We start from the raw sequence: 17,237 nt of genomic DNA on the forward strand, positions 1-17,237 counted from the left end.
AAACAAAAATAAAGAAACAAAAAAAACACAACCCGACAAACAGTGGAGTTATTTTCCTGTGGTGCAAAAATCCACACATGGACCAGGTACAGACATTAGACTTTTACCAGTAAAGGTGATCTGAACTGGTCTAAACCTGTAACAGAACAGAAGTTCACCATGTACATACTAATTTAAAAATGGCAGAACCCGGTTTAAGATAGCAGCCTCTGTACCCTCCAACAAAAGGGTGAATGCTCTATTCGCTAGTCATCTAAACTACATCACTTACAGAAAATTGCATAAATTGCATTGATTCCACCTCTGACTTGTTTAATGTTTGTACCTAGCAATATAGTCCAGAGGCTATAACGCTCAGTCTGGTTGACAGACTATCCCCAGTTATACATGCTTTGTCAAGCAGGAAGTGTTTTCTGGGATGGGATCTTTATTTTACACCATTTAAAATCAACATAAAATTGGATTTAAAATAAGTATATGGTTTATGCTCTTGCTCTATAATTGATCTGTATTGCAAACCACACTTGCATCAGTTTTAAAAATAGGAAAACAAGATTATTGTCAATGGACTGCAGAAAACTTACCCCTACAGAGCAAGTTTACTAAAAAATTCCCTCTAAACGCAAATTACTCAAAGTCATTATTTTGTCTTGCAAGCTGCGTCTGCTTTGTATGCCACATTTCCCAAACTGACAACAAACTTTCAGAGTGGCAAGTAACCTAATCAGGATCCAAATTTATATCCAAATTAGCAAAAACCATTCAGACCCGATAAAAACAACCTTTGTTCACAACAGCTCAAGAAACCTTGACAAAGTGAAATATATGAGCTCCATAAAAGATGATATATGTTATGCTGCCCAAGTGCCAAGGGCTCCACGCTTCAAATAGCAAGGGAGTGTTTGATTCTGACTATATTTTGGGACTCTTGAAAAAAATTACTCTTAGAAATGCTTGTAAAAGAAATAGCTTCAGCTTGCAGTCTTGTCTGCAAGAGATGACCCAAGCCACAAACCGTACTTCTGATAATGTAAACCTGTAGCATAAAGAAGGTTACCCTGAATCTCCACTGGAAAATGAAAAAGCTAAAAGAAACTTCATATTACATACTGAATTTTTAAAAAAAGTACAACCAATAGAAATCAACTGCTGCACAACCATATGCTGAATACATAGACAAACAGAAATTAGCTGCAGTACACTTGACTATAGGCACAGCCTCTGCAAAACAATCATTTATATAGACCGGTTCAGGAAATTTAAACTAAAACAAACAAACAAATAAAAAACTACACACGTATCTGTGCAGTAATTAATTTTTGACAAAATTCAGCATTCCATGGGCCAAACTCACAGCTGGTACATGAATCTGGCGCTATAACTTGATTTGTTTTACAGCAGAATTTTGTCAACAGAGTACTAATATTTGTGGGAATGTATCTGTCCAGCAGCAAAATGAAACCATGCTAACTTTATTTTACTTTCAGCTAAATAGTCCTCTACGTGTGGTTAAAAAAATACGAGCAGCCTAAACTGCTTATTGGGTATTTTGTTTCTAGGGGCCTGAACTGTCTCTATTGAAATCCTATCTTCTGGATAGATTAGCTAGCTGTGACCTTAGGATCTACAGCCTTCTGGGCCTACTTGGGTTGGAAGATCAAGTATTACATGCAAGCGAGTAACCACGAATGAGAACAAAATGCTGATTGTAGATATTAAGGCAAAAAATGTCAAATTAAGTTGATTAAAAATAGACATCTAATTCAAAATTTAGGCCTGGCTTTCAAGGTGGCAACTTTGAGAAGTTTTTGGAAAAATAAGACCAAGTTTATTTAGGTTTGTTACAGACAGATTTAGGTGCCTTGTCTGTATAGACTTGCACCTTTTCTTTCTAACAATCTCCCCCCACTAAACAGTGATAGATGACACTCTAAGATCATAAAACGCGTGAATTAAGTCAAAATACTCAAAATACTAGTTCACTGTGTCCAGAACGCTTTCTTCACATTTGCAGGATATTTTTTTAAAGATATCTAGTGTAACTTAGGACTTTTATACATACACAGTTTTATCAGAAGAACTGATACAGACAAACTAAACCAGTATAAACCAGAACAGAACCAAGAGTGTACACATACAAAATTGAACTGTTTTAACATCGCACCAGTTTAACTATCAGAACTGTTTTAACTATCACACCAGATAACTATCTATCAGTTTAACTAGTGGTTAAACTGATAGAACTTTGTATGCTGCGTAGGTCTCATCCTTTTTATTTTTTCCCTACAGAAGAAACTAATATTATACAGTTCCACACTGTAGAAAAAGGGTAACCAGTAGGATAATACTACAGTATTTCTTTCCCATTTCAATTTAAACAAAAAAGCTTTATATATGTGCACATGCATGCACACACCCCCACTTGGAAGCTGACTCTACATAGTAGAGAAGCAGGATGCGTTTACCACTGTCTTTTATTGAAAAATCATGTTGTTGAGAGAGATACTCGACAAGCTTTTGGGCACAAAATAGGCTTCCTCGGGTCTGAAAGCTTGTCTAACCTCACTCCCAACTATGTAGTTGGTCCAATTACTGAACAAATGCAGTTCAAACTCAATTCAAAAATTCAAACTCGCTCACTCCCTGGATCACCACAGCTAGAACATTATTCCATATAGCAGCATGTTTGCATCCTGCTATCCAACTAATAATAGTGAGCTGGAGGCGCATTCTCTAGGTGTAGGCCATTCTCTAAACTCATTCAGTCCTTCAGCTGTCTAAAACTGCCTCAGTGGTGCCAACTGTAGTGGTGCTTATAATGTATTATCTGCTCAAGATGACAGAGGTGCTAATAAACCTCACAACAGACAAAACAGTCAAACGAGAGTAATTTCTTTCAGTCACCATTAGCTTAGTTTGGAACACACGAGGAAAAAAAAAGAAATGCTCCTCCTTGCTAGGGCTCCGCAAGTCCTTTGCTTCTCCCATCAAAACAGCCAGTCAAAAGAGCACGAGTCTGTTGAACTGTAGCTTGGCACTAAATGTAAACCTACGCAGGGAATTATTCTGAGTATACTTTCACTTTTTTATATAAAACAGCAGTTAGCAAATGCTTTCCTTCCCTCAAGACTTTCTGTAACATGCTCCGAACGGTTGAGAACAAAATTATTAACAAAATGTGTGGAGAGGTGCCAGGTCCTTCATGGTGAGTGATAAGGGACTAGGAAAACTCAAGGGATTGCAACCCAAAACCAGAAACTGCATTTTCCCAACCCCCCCCCACCAAACCTCACCTGTCTCCAAGCTTTCCCTGAAGGAATTCAAGGCTGTTTACGAAACAGCACCTGAGCAAAGCCAACAAAAGGGAGGGAGAAAGGTTTCTACCCTTTCCATGGCACCAGGGGTTCCCTTCGTAAAAAGCTGTTCTAGTTTAGCTCTTGACCAGAGCGGCGCGCAAAGTCTTATCGCGAAACACCCCAAGGCCAAACTAGCCAGGAGCGATACGCCCGGCCAACGTTATACTCCACGTTTCCTTTCTTCCAGTCCGTAGCTCCCCAAAATCCTGGTTCTCGAGCAGGAAGGAAACGTCTTTTGAAACTGGCACCAGGGCAAGATCGGCGACAACAGGTTTCACGCTCAGGGAGGGATCCGGGAACAAAAGAGGCCAGGACCAAATGCCAAAGTTTCCCCAAGTCCCTCAGGCTGCCCTGCCTCCCACAGCCCTAGTTATCACCCCTGTTCCCGAGGCCCAGGCAGCTGCTGGCTGCCAGCAGGACTGGGGAGGAGGGACGAGCTGCCCCGGGGGAGGAGGCGGCGGTGCCCCCAGGGCAGGAGTGTCCCGCGGGCACGGGGCGGACACGCAAGGCCGGGCCCCGCGGCCTGGGAGCCCCGCGGCCTCGCTCCCTTGTCTGCCTCAGGCGGGCGGCTCTCCCCGAGCGGGGGGGCGGGCCCTTCCCTTCCCCTCCCCTCCCCTAACACGGGGGGGAGCGAAGCAGGCACTGGGCCCGCGGGGGGGGGGGGAGCGGGGCTGTGGCCGGGCTGCGCCACACCCCGCGCGGCCTCAGCGCTCACTCGAGCCCCCGGCTCCCCCGCTCGCAGCAGGCCCGCGCGGAGGCCCCCGCCGCTGCAACAACCCGGACCAGCGGCCGGGGGGGGGGCAGATCGTGAATAACCCGAGTTAATAATGCCCCCCCCCCGCATTATTATTAAACCGAGTTAACACCCCCCCTCAAGAATAGCCCCCTCCCCACGCGCGCACACACGCGCGGCCGCATTTAATCCGGGTCCCCGCGTGCCCCCTCCCCAGGCGGCCGCAGCCTCGGGCAGGCCCCCGCCGCCGCCGGGGCACAGCGTGTGTGTGCAGGATTGGGTAGGTTTTTTTTTTTTAAGGCGCCATGTTTATAATCCTCCATCATATTTAAAAAAAAAAAAAAAAAACGCACCCGGCAGGAGACGCGGCGTCTGCCTGGGCCCCGGGCCGGGCCGGGCCGGGCGCGGGCTGCACCCCGGCCCCGCCGCCTGCCCGCCCGCCCGCGCCGCCGCCGCCGCCGCCGCCAAAGTCTCGCTCACCTTGTGCGGTGCCGCTCCTGCTGCTGCGGGAGGAGACGGGGAGGGGAGGGGAGGGGAAGGGAAGGGAAAGGGGGGGGAGAAGTTCAGCCAGGGGAAACTTTTCAATCCTTTCCCCAGGCCGCTGCCTCCGCCGCCGCCTCCGTCCACATATTTTCTCCCCCCCCTCAGAGTTTTATTGTGTCTGAATTTTCTCTCTCGCGCTCGCTCCCTCTCTCTCCTCCTCTGCTGTCTGTCCACAGTTCAGGCTTCTGGGGTAAACAGGGTTTAGGATGGTGCTGGGGATATTTGGGAGAAGGAGAACTCTAGTGGCGTCTGCTGGAGTTGCTGTTTGCTGCTTTTATTTCGTTTATTTCATGGGTTGTTGTTTTTTTAATAGGATACATTTTAAACAGATCTGAAACTCCTGCCTTCTTCCAATCAGTCTTTTCTGTGGGTGTGCGGGGAGGGCCCCACCATGGCAGGATGAGGGCGGTGAGCGTGGCACAGAGCAGGCCCTGCTGACACCAGTCCTTCCCTCCTCAAATGCAATTTAGAGACTTTCTGGATTTGTTTCCACCCCACAAAAGTGCCCACTGACTTTGGGCAGGCAAACAGCCCTAGTCTGCAACAGCAGATGCTACTTTCCAGTTCAGCTTCAGGCACCCATGTTCTAGATGTATATGTGGGATCAGGCCTACTAAAACAATACATATTAAAAACAAACAAGTAGCAAATAGTGTCTGTAATTTTTCATATTTAGCCCGTTGGGTGGTTTTATGTAAAATGTGTGTGTACTTATTTTGAGAGGGAGAAAGAGTATGTATTTTATGGGGTGCCTACAGATGTACTAAATGCATATTGGATTAATATTAATGCCAGGCTAGTTACATCCATTCTAATTATTGTGATGCACCTTATAAACTAAAAGAAAGAAGCAAGTTGCATCATAATTACAGGCTTAACCAGATCTTTTTCTTGCAGTTGATACAGACTCTCATTCTAAACATTTATGCATGTGAATAATAGTTATTTTGAAATAAATGAGGAATACTCTCATAAGAGACTCACAATCTTAACACCTGATCTAAAAAAAAGACTTACATACATGCCTAGTTTTAAGTGCTGTGAATAGTCTAAACTGTTTAACCATGTTGAAGTGACTAGGACTAATAATACAATAATGCATAGGTCTGCTGAATCAGGGCCTAGTATCTCCCAAATAAAATAAAAATAATGTAATCTGTTGTGTAGCAGTAATATAAATTCAGTTTTGTTGTTCATTGCAATATGAGAGACCAATTTAGAATATCTAAGATAACTACAACAGATAGATCAGCAAACACCCTTTGTGTTTTCATCTTTTAATATTACTTGAGGAATTTGGCTGATACCAAATTACTATTAGTTGTTATTATTAAGAATATAGGTTTCATTTTAAAGTCAATGTTTTTATAATAAGTATACATTATGAGGCATTTGCTTTTGGTATGGTTACAAGAAGCCTGCAATTTCATCTTGAGCATTTGGGTGTAATTTATGTTTAGTGGTTAGGATTTTTAATGGTGTAGGTACCTGATTACAAAAGAAGTACAAAGAAATTAGACACTCGGGTTCAATAGGATTCATCTGCCTGCTTACCCCACTGCATATACTTTTCTCTGAGCCATAAATATTAAAAAAGAGAAAAGGATTTAGGGTCTGAGCCTATAAACCCTTACTACCATGAGTAGTTTGTTCATAGGCCATACCCATGTTCATAGCAGTAATATTGTCAGAGGGCAAAACTGCAATCATCTCCAGCTTGAGCAGGATCAAACCTTTCATCCCTCGGAAACTATTGGGACAATTGTCATACAAGTACTCAACCTACAATATGTCCGACTCGAACATTCATCTGTACATGTGTGATCCGGCCCTCAAGGTTGTTGTACCCTTGAGGTTTTAACCTGGAGTTAAATGATTGCCAAATAACTTGTGGTAGTTAACGCACTTGTAAAGGTTAGCCTGGACACTCTCCAAATGTTTGTTCCAGGATACAAATGTTTATTTTTGGCAAAGCACAAATATTTGTGTCATGAAACAAACTTTCAGGAAGTGTCTTCAATAAATGTTACTGTGATTGACAGTCGATAACCTGGGAGGAAAAAAACTCTAGCATAAAAGTTGTCATATAAATAGGACATAAGCATTAGGTGTTCAAGGGATTGATCTTCCCTCTGCCTGCATGAGGATCAGGATCAGCGCCTTGTATGATCCAGCTTCAAGTGACTGAGCATTTGCAAGACTTGGCTTTTAGGCCTTGTCTTGATTGACAAAGAAATATATATGACTTTCAGTCATTCTGGCTCACTCAAGTTAGCTTTAGCATGATTGAAAAGACTTTTTATGTGCTCATTAAGATGCAAGTTTGAAGCCACATTAGCTGGCCCTGTTTAGCCTCTGCTCCTGTACATGCATTTATCTGCATTTATTTCAGTATTTGATATAGAGGCTCCCCTTTGATAGCTAAGTTCTCAATTAGGGAGCAGCACCAAGAGATTTAAAATCATATGAAGCAGTCAGGACTGAGGCAGGCAGACAATAGGAAGGAAATCCCACCCTCCATGTGCATTGGGCAGCAGCTTGTTCCCTCATAGGCAGTGCCAACTGTTTGTTAAGGCTACTGTCAGATAAGGAAGTGTCCTAATCCATCCTCCAAAGTGATATGATTGGCTGTTGGGAGTGACAGACAGTTACACTTAGATTAGAGTGTCAGTGTAAAATTCAGGGCATTTCCTTTCTCCTCCCCTTGGCTGGAAAGGTCTCTGAAAAGGAAAAGAGTGTTACTTGGTTTCTGAGCTAGAATGGAAAGTACTGATAGTAAAAGAACTCAATGTGGGGCAGAACAACTTATCCAAGAGAAGTATTTGTATAACTATAATCAGGAGCTTGCATTTGAATGTCAATATTTCCAGAGAGCCAGCTTATCACTTGGTTGAAGGGAAAGAAAATACAGGAAAAGTTAAAATGGGAAGAAGAAAATAAGCAGAGCTTAATTTCCTTCAGAAAATATACCTCACTCAAAATAAAAATGTTGAAAGCTAGGTTAACATAACAAACTTTGGCTCGCATAGCTCTGTTGCTCAGGGTTTAATATATTGGTATACTAGCCCAGCAAACCAAGCCAAACGTACACCTAATTTAAATGACGGTGGTAATTTTTCAAGCTAAATTTTACTTTTAGATATGCATGCATGATTATTGAATTATAGAGTGCATATGCATGCATGTACAGCTATATGATGAGTTTATACTATGGAAACTTATTGAGTCTAGGAACCTGGGAGGCAGATAATAATATATATTTATAAAGCTATACATTTATATAATGCAAACAAACAAGAACAGAGCTTGCTAAATAAGGCAAACCAGTAATTCTCCACCAGAGTGCTTCAGCAACCTGGAGTGCCACCAGATCCTTTTTAGGGTGGTGTGAGGAAGGAGGAAAAGCACAGGCTCATCCTGGACGATCCCTTACCCCGTTGCCCAGCTCCTCTACAAGTAGGTAAGCCCTGGAATATACCAATTAGTTTTTTAAACGGGGTGCCACTCATTTCACAAATTTCTGGGCAGGTGCCTGGAGTCCAGAAAAGTTGAGTCACTTGGCTAAACAGTTATACAACAGGGTTTGTTAATAACCTACATGGGGCCAGTATCTGGACATACATAATTTGCCAAGAGCCAGCTACCGCTCTCAGGTTGTGGCACCTTCTGTAACTAACAAAAATAGCTACAAAATAAGCTTATAATATAATAACCCCAAATCACAAGTCAAGATACAAAAACCATGTGATTGGTTTTAAAATCATGCAGTTAAAAAAATTGTAAATCTGAAGTTATTTTATTTGCCCCCCTATTTTCTAAGCTTTTAGGGTACTTTCAGGTCACATTAGGAAGATTTTCTTCATAACCCTCAGATCTACACTCTTGAATTGTAGAATGTAGAGAGGTGAGGCTGGAAGGGACCTCCAGAAGTCATTTAATCCAATCCCCTGCCTGAGGCAAAATCATCCTTATCCAAACCATTTTATACAAATCCATAATCTGAACTCTTTGTAAAACTACTATCAACCCTAACACAACACAATGCATAACACCCTACCCTGCCACAGGTAAAGCAGGGAACAGCAGCAGCCAACATCCTGCTTCTATAAAAGTTTGTTAATATACTCTCAAGAGGTCCCAGAAAAAGGACTATGCCTCCTACTACAGAGGAAGGCAAAACCCCTCGTAGCCTAAAGCAATCTGACCATGGGGTAAAATTCTTTCCTGACCCCAGATATGGTGATCAGTCTGACCCTGAGCTGAGGGGCAAGACTTTTAAACCAGGAACCTCTGGGTTTAAGTCCCAGCAGGAGCACTGGCACACCCCAGTCAAAATCCACAGCTTTGGCTGTAACCAACACTTAATGCCTTTGAGAAAGACTTAAAAACTCCCTGACAGACAGCAGAAAGGTGGGGAGGAGGCAACCAGCAAAGCCAGAAGCATAGGAAATAGCCATAGTAGAACATAGGCATAGCTATGCCAACCAGTGGGTGTCCAACACCCTCTTAAACAACTGCAGCAATGGAGAGTCCACAACTTCCCTAGACAGTCTCTTCCATTGCCTCACTGTTCTAACAATGAAGAAGATTTCGTGATATCCCATCTACTTTGTTTTAATGAAAGCTGAGGTTCTTATATAATCACTTGAATCCAGAAACATGGTCTTTAAGGGAAATAATAAAATCAAGAGATTTTGGAATAAATTTGCAAGAACTAGCAATATTGAGCTTTTTATATAACAACATAGCAACGACAAAACAATTTCTCCCCTTAGTGATGATGCTGATATACCACTTCCATGTAGGTCTAAGATGTGTACATTACCTATTGGTCTCAGTCAACATTACATTTTGGTCATAGAATCATAGAAAAATAGGGCTAGAAGGGTCCTTAGGAGGTCATCCAGTGCAACCCCCCTGCAGAAGGCAGGATCATCCCAAGGCATAGTTTGTGGTCAAGGGTCAGACTTACAAGAGATATAGGATTTTCTGGATGGGAGGAGAGAAGGTATCTTGTGTAAGGCAACTTTCTATGAGCACAAGAGGTTGTACTAGGATAATTATTTTGTAAAAATTCATCTCTCTGAACTAAAATAGTTATACCAATAGAAAAGCCATGTGTGGACTTGACTGAAATCATCAGAGTCATAACATGACTCCTGAGCACTCTGGGTGGCAGTGACACACAGAGCAGTGTCACTGGCTGTACTGCTGGTGACATGGCACTGGCCAGCTCAGCAGTGCAGACAGTTCTAATTGTTCATTGTTCACCTCCCATCCCAGTGACTCAGTCTTCTCCTCTTTATTATGCAACTGCAAGTAATTGCTACAGGGAATCATTGAGCACAAGCAAGATATAATATGAAAATATACATTTTTAATGAGTAACAAGAAAGCCCAGAGTTATTATAATTAATAACGTTGTTTTGAAGATAATTGTAAGCTTTGTGTCTATTTCCAACTGTGAGAGATCAGGATGAGACCCAATGTGAGGGGCAAATTAACTCATAACTGCCACCTTCCTTTAAAGCATCTGGTATAGGCCAGATGCAGACTGAATGAGGTGGACTTTGGATCTAATCCATTATGGTAGTTACTATGTTCATGGATGCTCTGCAAGATTTACAGGACCTGTACAAAGCTAAGCATTAAAATGGAACTGTCCTGTTTATGACCATCTCTAGCACTGACAGTGGATACAAAAGCATGACAGCCAAATGGGAACTTTTTCTCTTCATAGAGTGTTTGAAGTGTTGGAGGACAGCCAGAAATGTATAAGGTTCGATCTTCCACCTTATGTGCGGTTTGTGCGTGTACAGCATATAGAAAATGTATAGATGCTATGTATTTTATGTATTAGTTCTCTTTAATAGATTGCATTGCATTCACAGATGGCACTTTAATCTTTTCAAAGGTTCCTCATTAAAGTGAAGTTTTGTTAATAAACTATGAAGCCAAACTGCAATAACGTGTGTGAGAGTATGTTCATGCCTTTTTATATTTTACGACAAAGTTCTAAATTAACCAAGCACACTATTAAAAAGAGATGGTACAGTATTTTCAGGGTAACTAAAATCCAATTATGTTGGGAAATCATAACTTTGAATATCCTGATTTTTGTGTTTAAAATTTTTGACATTGTGTTGAATTTACTTGAATTGACTTAAAAATACAAAAGTGGAAAAGACTTAAAATGTAGCACATATTTGCATGATTAAAATCCATGTTACATCTGTATTTACTCACCTAGGGAAATATGACCTTTCCCTATAGGCCTCAACATAATCTTACTGATTTATGTTCAAATGCTGGGTGTGCTTTGCTTATACCAACTGGAAACTTTGGAAAACTAAAAATAAAGACACTGAAAGAGCAAATATACCCACAAGTCCCTTATGCCCTAATTTTTAGAGGGACAGAAGAGGTAAAGCAGCAAGTGAAATAGGGTCTCTATTTTCTAAATCACAATAATTGACGATTCACTTTTTTCCTTTAAAAACAGATATATAAAATCTTGTCAAACTTTTCTTTAAAATTACTTTGGGCTGGGAATAAGTAGGTGAAATAACAACAAATTTCATCAAGAAGTTATGTATGTCTGAAAATTGGGGCTAATAATGAAAGTGCTCCTCAACTACATTATGTAGTGCCCCTATTGTGGCACTGTAACAAAGTAACCATTGATGCTCTACTGCTATTTATTATATTAGAACAGTGGGATCCATCTCCCCAATCAATTATTTTCCTTGTGTGTATGATTTACGGGAGTATATTACTAGAGTTGCTACTTCAGCAGTAAGAAGCAGGATTCTATGGGAACGCTAATTGATCTTCTTTCCCAAGTTGCAGAATATCACCTTTTGGAAAAAATAGTCTCACATCCTACATGTGCATTCATTGTCTTCCTATTTAGATGGCAGGAATAAGCAGTAATTAAATATCATTAGCATTCAGGAACTCAACAGTAGTGAAAAATAATGATTCCTATTCTTTGACTATCTGAACATCTCAACTAATTAGGGACCTACTGAGTTCAGGGCAGCTGCCTCCCAATTTTGTGGTCTGTGTGTGGTGCCAGTCATCATTTTTGTGGTGCAGCACAGCAGCCCCGCCCCCATCTCTGACTGGTCAAAGATCATATTTCCCTAGGTGAGTAAATACAGATGTAACTTCACAACTGTAAACACTTGAACTTCAATATTTCATCCAGGAGATGTAGGCTTTCAGATCCCAACTCAGAAAATATCAGCGTCTATACTTCCATCTTAAATCACAGATACATTTCTTTCTTAAAGTAATGGCCCTGAAAAGCAGCTTCATTGAGCTGTCTGAAACTAGAAATGGTCAGAGTATTGTGGGAGAGTTCAGTCTTTCAAAGATTTTTTGCAAATGTTAATGAAATCACTACAATTTTAAAATATATGGAAATCAGAGCTTCCTGAGCCTTTTAAGATGTGAGTGTTATGACCAACCTTTACAGGTAAGACAAAGAATCTTGAATTCTGTTATTTTAGGCATCAGTCTCACAGTAAGATGTGTGTGGATGAACGCATAGACAAGTAAAGAACCTATATTGAAACATGAATCTAGCAGACTTCCTTCTGAAGGCAAGGATTTTTTGCCTCTGTACAAACTTCAGAATCATCATTTATTTCTGTGTTTACAAAAATTTACAAAGTACTTCTGCAGTGTGTAGGCCAGTGTTTCCCAAACTGTGGGTCACAACCCCAAATGGGGTCGCAACATCAGTGGATGGGGTCACGGCGCAGCGCTCTGTCCCATGCCAAAGGTCCCACCTGCTGGGCTGCAGGGGCCAAGGGGAAGGGCAGCAGGACAGGGAGCCCCAACCTTGCAGCAGGCAGCCTACATTCTCTCTCCCAACAAGGGGTCTGCTCTGGCCATGCCACCTGGGGTGGGAGGGCAGGGAGCCAGGCTTCGTGCTCTGGCCTCAGCAGCTGCTGTTTCCTGTGGGCAGCAGCCAGGGCTCAAGCACTGCTGGGGTGGGTGGTTAGGGGGCTGTCGGCCCTGGCCCTAGGGCACTTGGGAAGAGTGGGAGGTTGTGGATTGGGAATAAGGGGCTCTGGTAGGGCCAGGGGGCTGTGGGTCAGGGGTTAGGGGTACCTGGGTGGGGTGGGGTGGGGTAGGGGGGCTGCAAGTTGAGAGTGAGGGGCCATACTGAGGAAATGGGGTCATGCTGAGGGAAATTTGGGAAGCACTGGTGTAGGCTGTTTAGGACAGGCACACAAAAAGAAATAAAATCAAGTGACAAACAAGCCAGTTTACTTAATATTTTAGAAAATGGATTCTGCAGGATAGTGGGAAACCATTTATTTTCTCGAGTGAACTTTATACACCATGCTAATAATTTTACTGAGTGAGTATCACTTTTGCAAGCTTCAATTGAATTGGGGCCTGTTGCTACCCTTAGAACGTTTTTGTAAACATTTCAGTAACTATGTAGTCAAATAAATCATTAAATGAAATAAATCAATTAGGGTCCAGTCCAACTCCTCTTGAAGTAAAAGAAAAGAGTCTTTCTTTCAACAGAGTTTGTTCAGACCCTAAATGATATAATGGTCTACGTAGTCTGAAAGAAACCGCTAATCAAATAATCACTTTTATGACCATTCTGCACAGGAACAGGAAAGGTGATCCTGGAAGTAGGAAGCACTAATCAATAAGAGCATCTATGAATATAACATTTGTGGCACTTCAAGGGCACATTTACATGTGACACTATGTCACCATAGCTATGCACTACGGCAACGTAGCATCCATGGGTGTCTACACATAACCAGCAGCTACTTTGCTGTGGTACCACGCTCCACCATTATAGCATGCTTCTACAGAGAAGTAGCTGCTAAAAATAACCGTGTGCCATGTGTATAGCACAGTATGGGCACTTACTCTGCTGTGCATTAGTACTTCCAAAAGCACAGATGACTGGTAAAGGGGCACAAGGGGGCATGCACCCCCCCCCCCGGTTGGCTCCCAAAAGTGCTGGGGGGCCCGTTGATGCACCCCAACTTGGCACCGCTCAGGACGGGGCCAGATGCAGAGCTCATCCCCTCTGTCCCGATTGTATGGCTGGGGACCACGCTCTGCTTCTCTACCCAGCCCTGCCCTCCTTGACAGCACTCTGGAGCTTGGAGCATCAGAGAGAGCTCTGGCCAACCAGAGCGCTGCCTCACCTCCTCACCCACATGGCCCCTCCCTACCTGTAAAGAGTGTGCTCTGATCCCTAGCAGAGGTGCTGTTCCTGCTGCTGGGAGAAAGGGAAACCTGGAGCTCTTGTGGGGGGCGGGGGGAAGAGTGGCCCAGGGAGGGGCAGGGTAATGGTGTGTTGTGCCCCTCCCCCCCAGCCCTGAAGCAGTTTTTTTGCTGTGTGGGCTGGCGGCATGTTGCGGGAGGAGGCACAGAAGTATAGGAGTGGACATGGGGCTTTTGGCCTGCCCCCAGGCCCGCCCACAAATTGTGCTCCCCCAGACTCAGGAGGCACCAGTCATGCATGTCTAAAAGGAAGTATGAAAGCACACCGCAGTAAGAACGTTGCCATAGGGCAACATGTAGGCATGCCGTAAGTGCCCTTAAAGTGCCCCAAAAAGTGAGGGGACAGATGTCACCTGCCACTAAGGCTCTTCAAATTGTTCCATTCCACCTCAGAAATGACCCTGGATGAACAGGAATAACTCTGAAGCACTTGACAATGGAATTCTTTGTGTAATGTTTACACCTGCCATTAGATAACCAGATATACAACATTAGTAGGGGTCTTGCCTTGGTTTTGAGGGGATGGGCAAGTGGTTGCAGAAACATTTTGAAGGCTTAGTAGGGAACGGATAAACATTTTTCTTCCCTCTTATTTTTAAAAAAAAATTTCCCCTCTCTCCCTTCTCCCCACCCACCGTTTGGGTTTCTGGTTGCAGAGAACTATTTATGGACAGCGGAGAGCAGGGAAAGAGGCGGCCATACAAGCAGCAAACTTTTCACATCTGTTCTAGATATGGACAATGAGATCAGTTCATGAAGAAACCTGAGTGTGCAGATCAAGGGGGTGTGAAGTGGCTCTGATGAATACATAGTCTTATTTAGAAATATTATATATCTTTGGTCCCTGTCATCCATAATTGGTACCCATTAGGTTTAACCTTTATTTCCTGGGATTATTTTTCTCACATTTTTCCAAACAACACTTTTTGTAGCTTTTCCAAAAAAAAAAGCCCAGCTGTGTAGAAGGCAAACTCAAAGTATATATTGCATCAGTAAAAAAAATTGTTGATTGCTTCCAAACAATTGCTTTCTACTTCATTGCACATAAATCTGGTTTCCTTAAATGTGTTTCCTTGAGTTTGACAGCAAGGTTATCATAGGACTCCTAAAGGTCTACCACCAAATTTTTATGGTGTCACAAAGCAGCAGCAAATAGTGTCTCTCCTACCACTCTAGACAGCAGTGGCAACACGTACGGGGTGCATGGCGGTGCACATGCACCCCCTGAGAGCATTGGTGCACTCCCTGTCAAGCTGCGCTTCCCACATAGGCAATGGGCAGGTGGGAGCACTGGCGCCCCCCCGGCAAGCACTGGATGTAGCACCCAGTCATCAAGATTGGCTGACTAAGGTGGCACCAGTCACCCATGCTGGACAGGTACTTCCTGGGTTTGTGGGGTCTGGTTCTGTATGTCCTGGGTTTTCTTGCACAGGATTGGACCCCTCAAGCCCAGGGAATGCCTGTCTGGCTTTCCCCACTTCCAGAGATGTTCCTCAACCATCTCCAGGACAAGTCTCTGGAAACAAAGAAAGTTGGGGTTTCCTAGTTCCAGAGATTTGCCCTGGACACTGCTGGAGGCATACCTCTGCAGGCAGGGAACCCTGACTTTCCCTGATTCCAGAGATCCCAGAGACACATCTCTGGGAGCAGGGGAAGCCGAGACGCTGGTGTGGATCAGGGGCTAGAGCCTCCATTCAGCTGATTGCCAGTCACAGCCCTGCGACTGCACTGTGTCAAGATAATTTTGGTGTGGTCCTTGGGCTAAGACCACCAATCAGCTGATCGGTAGTCCCAACCCTGTGACTGTGTACCACACTGGGGCATCCCAGCTTTCCCTAGCTCCAGAGATGCGCTCCCAGAATTTCCTCAGCACGTATCTGGAAGTGAAAAAGTTGGGGTTCTCTGCTTGCAGAGATGCACTCCCAGCAATTAGGAGTGTGTGAAATGGGCCCTATTCGATTCAGATTCAGCCTGAATCAGGGACAATGATTTGATTAGTTGATTCGGATCACTATCCCTGATTCAATTTGGCCAAAACCGAATCTGAAGATTCGATGCTGATTTGGAGAATCAGCTATTCAGACACAGACACAGCTTTAAAAGTTTTGTCTACATACCTTGAGGTAGCAGGCACAGTTTGTGATCACTGCGATGCTGGGGTGGATGGAGCAACCCACAGGAGTGAGGGGGGGAGGGGGAGGTGGCCCTCCATGTGCTCGGTGGCAAACCTGGAAGTGGACCGGAAGTACTTCTGGTCCACTTGTGGGTCCGCTGGGAAGCACGCTAGGGGACCCCCCTGCACCTCCCTGGCTTGGCGATTGGCTGTAGGGGGACCCTGGGTACCCCCCCAGACCAAGGCGGCACTAGCCACTGAGCTGGGGAGGGGGGGACCCCACGTGCTCCCCGGCGGACCCGGAAGTGGACCGGAAGTGCTTCTGTTCCACTTCTGGGTCTGCAACCAAGTACTCTGGGGAACCCCCCGTGCTTCTGTGGGATGCTCCATACACCCCAGCATCACAGCACTCACAAGCCCCTACTACCCAGAGGTATGCAGAAAAAATATTTAAAGCAATCTCTCTGTCCAAATTGCCAAATCTTTCCAAATCTCTCCAAATCGATTCGGAGGGTTCCAGTTCAATTCAGAGACATTAAAGGGTCCTCTGATTAGATTCAGATTTGGAGATTCGGCCACCAAATTGGTTGCATACTTTACTACTGTGATCCCTGATTTTGTTATTCTGAGATTAGATATTCCATTGCACTCTGTAAGAAACAGCACCTCAAATCTATTTGGAAGGTGAATGCAGCAGTTTGCTTGTTAACTGGAGTATCTTGCTGTGAGCATGGCAGCAACACTTTACCAGTGGCACTGCCTGTCTGTTGCATTGTCGGTAACGTTTGAAGTGGTGGTCTTGACCTACAAAGTTGTAAATTACCTGAAGCTAGTCTACTATGGAAACTTTTTCCATATATCTGTAACATGCTGCCACAGGAGCTCAGCGGAGATGCTGAAGTTGAAATTATTTTGGCATATATGGGAATGAGTTGCTGATGTTGTGTTCTCTGTATGAGCCCTCAATTTGGAAATTAATTCTCCATGTTGATCTGAAATACTCTAAATATAGTCTAAATCTGTTGACATTTAAGCCATAATTCAGAGCCCAGATTTCTGAGCCAAGTGATATTTGCTTGAGGAATGTGAAGGTGAGACGTTTATTTGGTTTGTAATATGTTTTATATTTGATAGCTGAATGTGTAAAGAAAAAGTTGTTTTTTTTTAATTTGTAATGATTTTTAAAATGTATAATGGATTGAAAGAGTCTTTTCTTTTATGT

At 43.5% G+C, this 17,237-nt stretch overlaps 1 protein-coding gene across 8 annotated transcripts in view; it reads right to left on the reverse strand.

The window, feature by feature from the left end:
* Window positions 1–4,818, reverse strand: part of ZMYND11 (zinc finger MYND-type containing 11) — a 165,182-nt gene extending 160,364 nt beyond the window's left edge. For 2 of the 8 annotated variants that reach the window (XM_014609014.3, XM_014609016.3), the window contains exon 1: window positions 4,570–4,817. The gene's annotated coding sequence lies outside the window, so the exon portion shown is untranslated. Of the gene's footprint in view, window positions 1–3,293; window positions 3,685–4,442; window positions 4,539–4,569 lie in introns of those variants that run through there. The other 6 variants (XM_019498704.2, XM_014609017.3, XM_014609019.3 and 3 more) reach the window with 6 other exon arrangements.
* Window positions 4,819–17,237: the final 12,419 nt, after the last annotated feature.

The sequence above is a fragment of the Alligator mississippiensis genome, chromosome 5 (genome assembly GCF_030867095.1).
Source record: "Alligator mississippiensis isolate rAllMis1 chromosome 5, rAllMis1, whole genome shotgun sequence".
NCBI lineage: Eukaryota > Metazoa > Chordata > Crocodylia > Alligatoridae > Alligator > Alligator mississippiensis.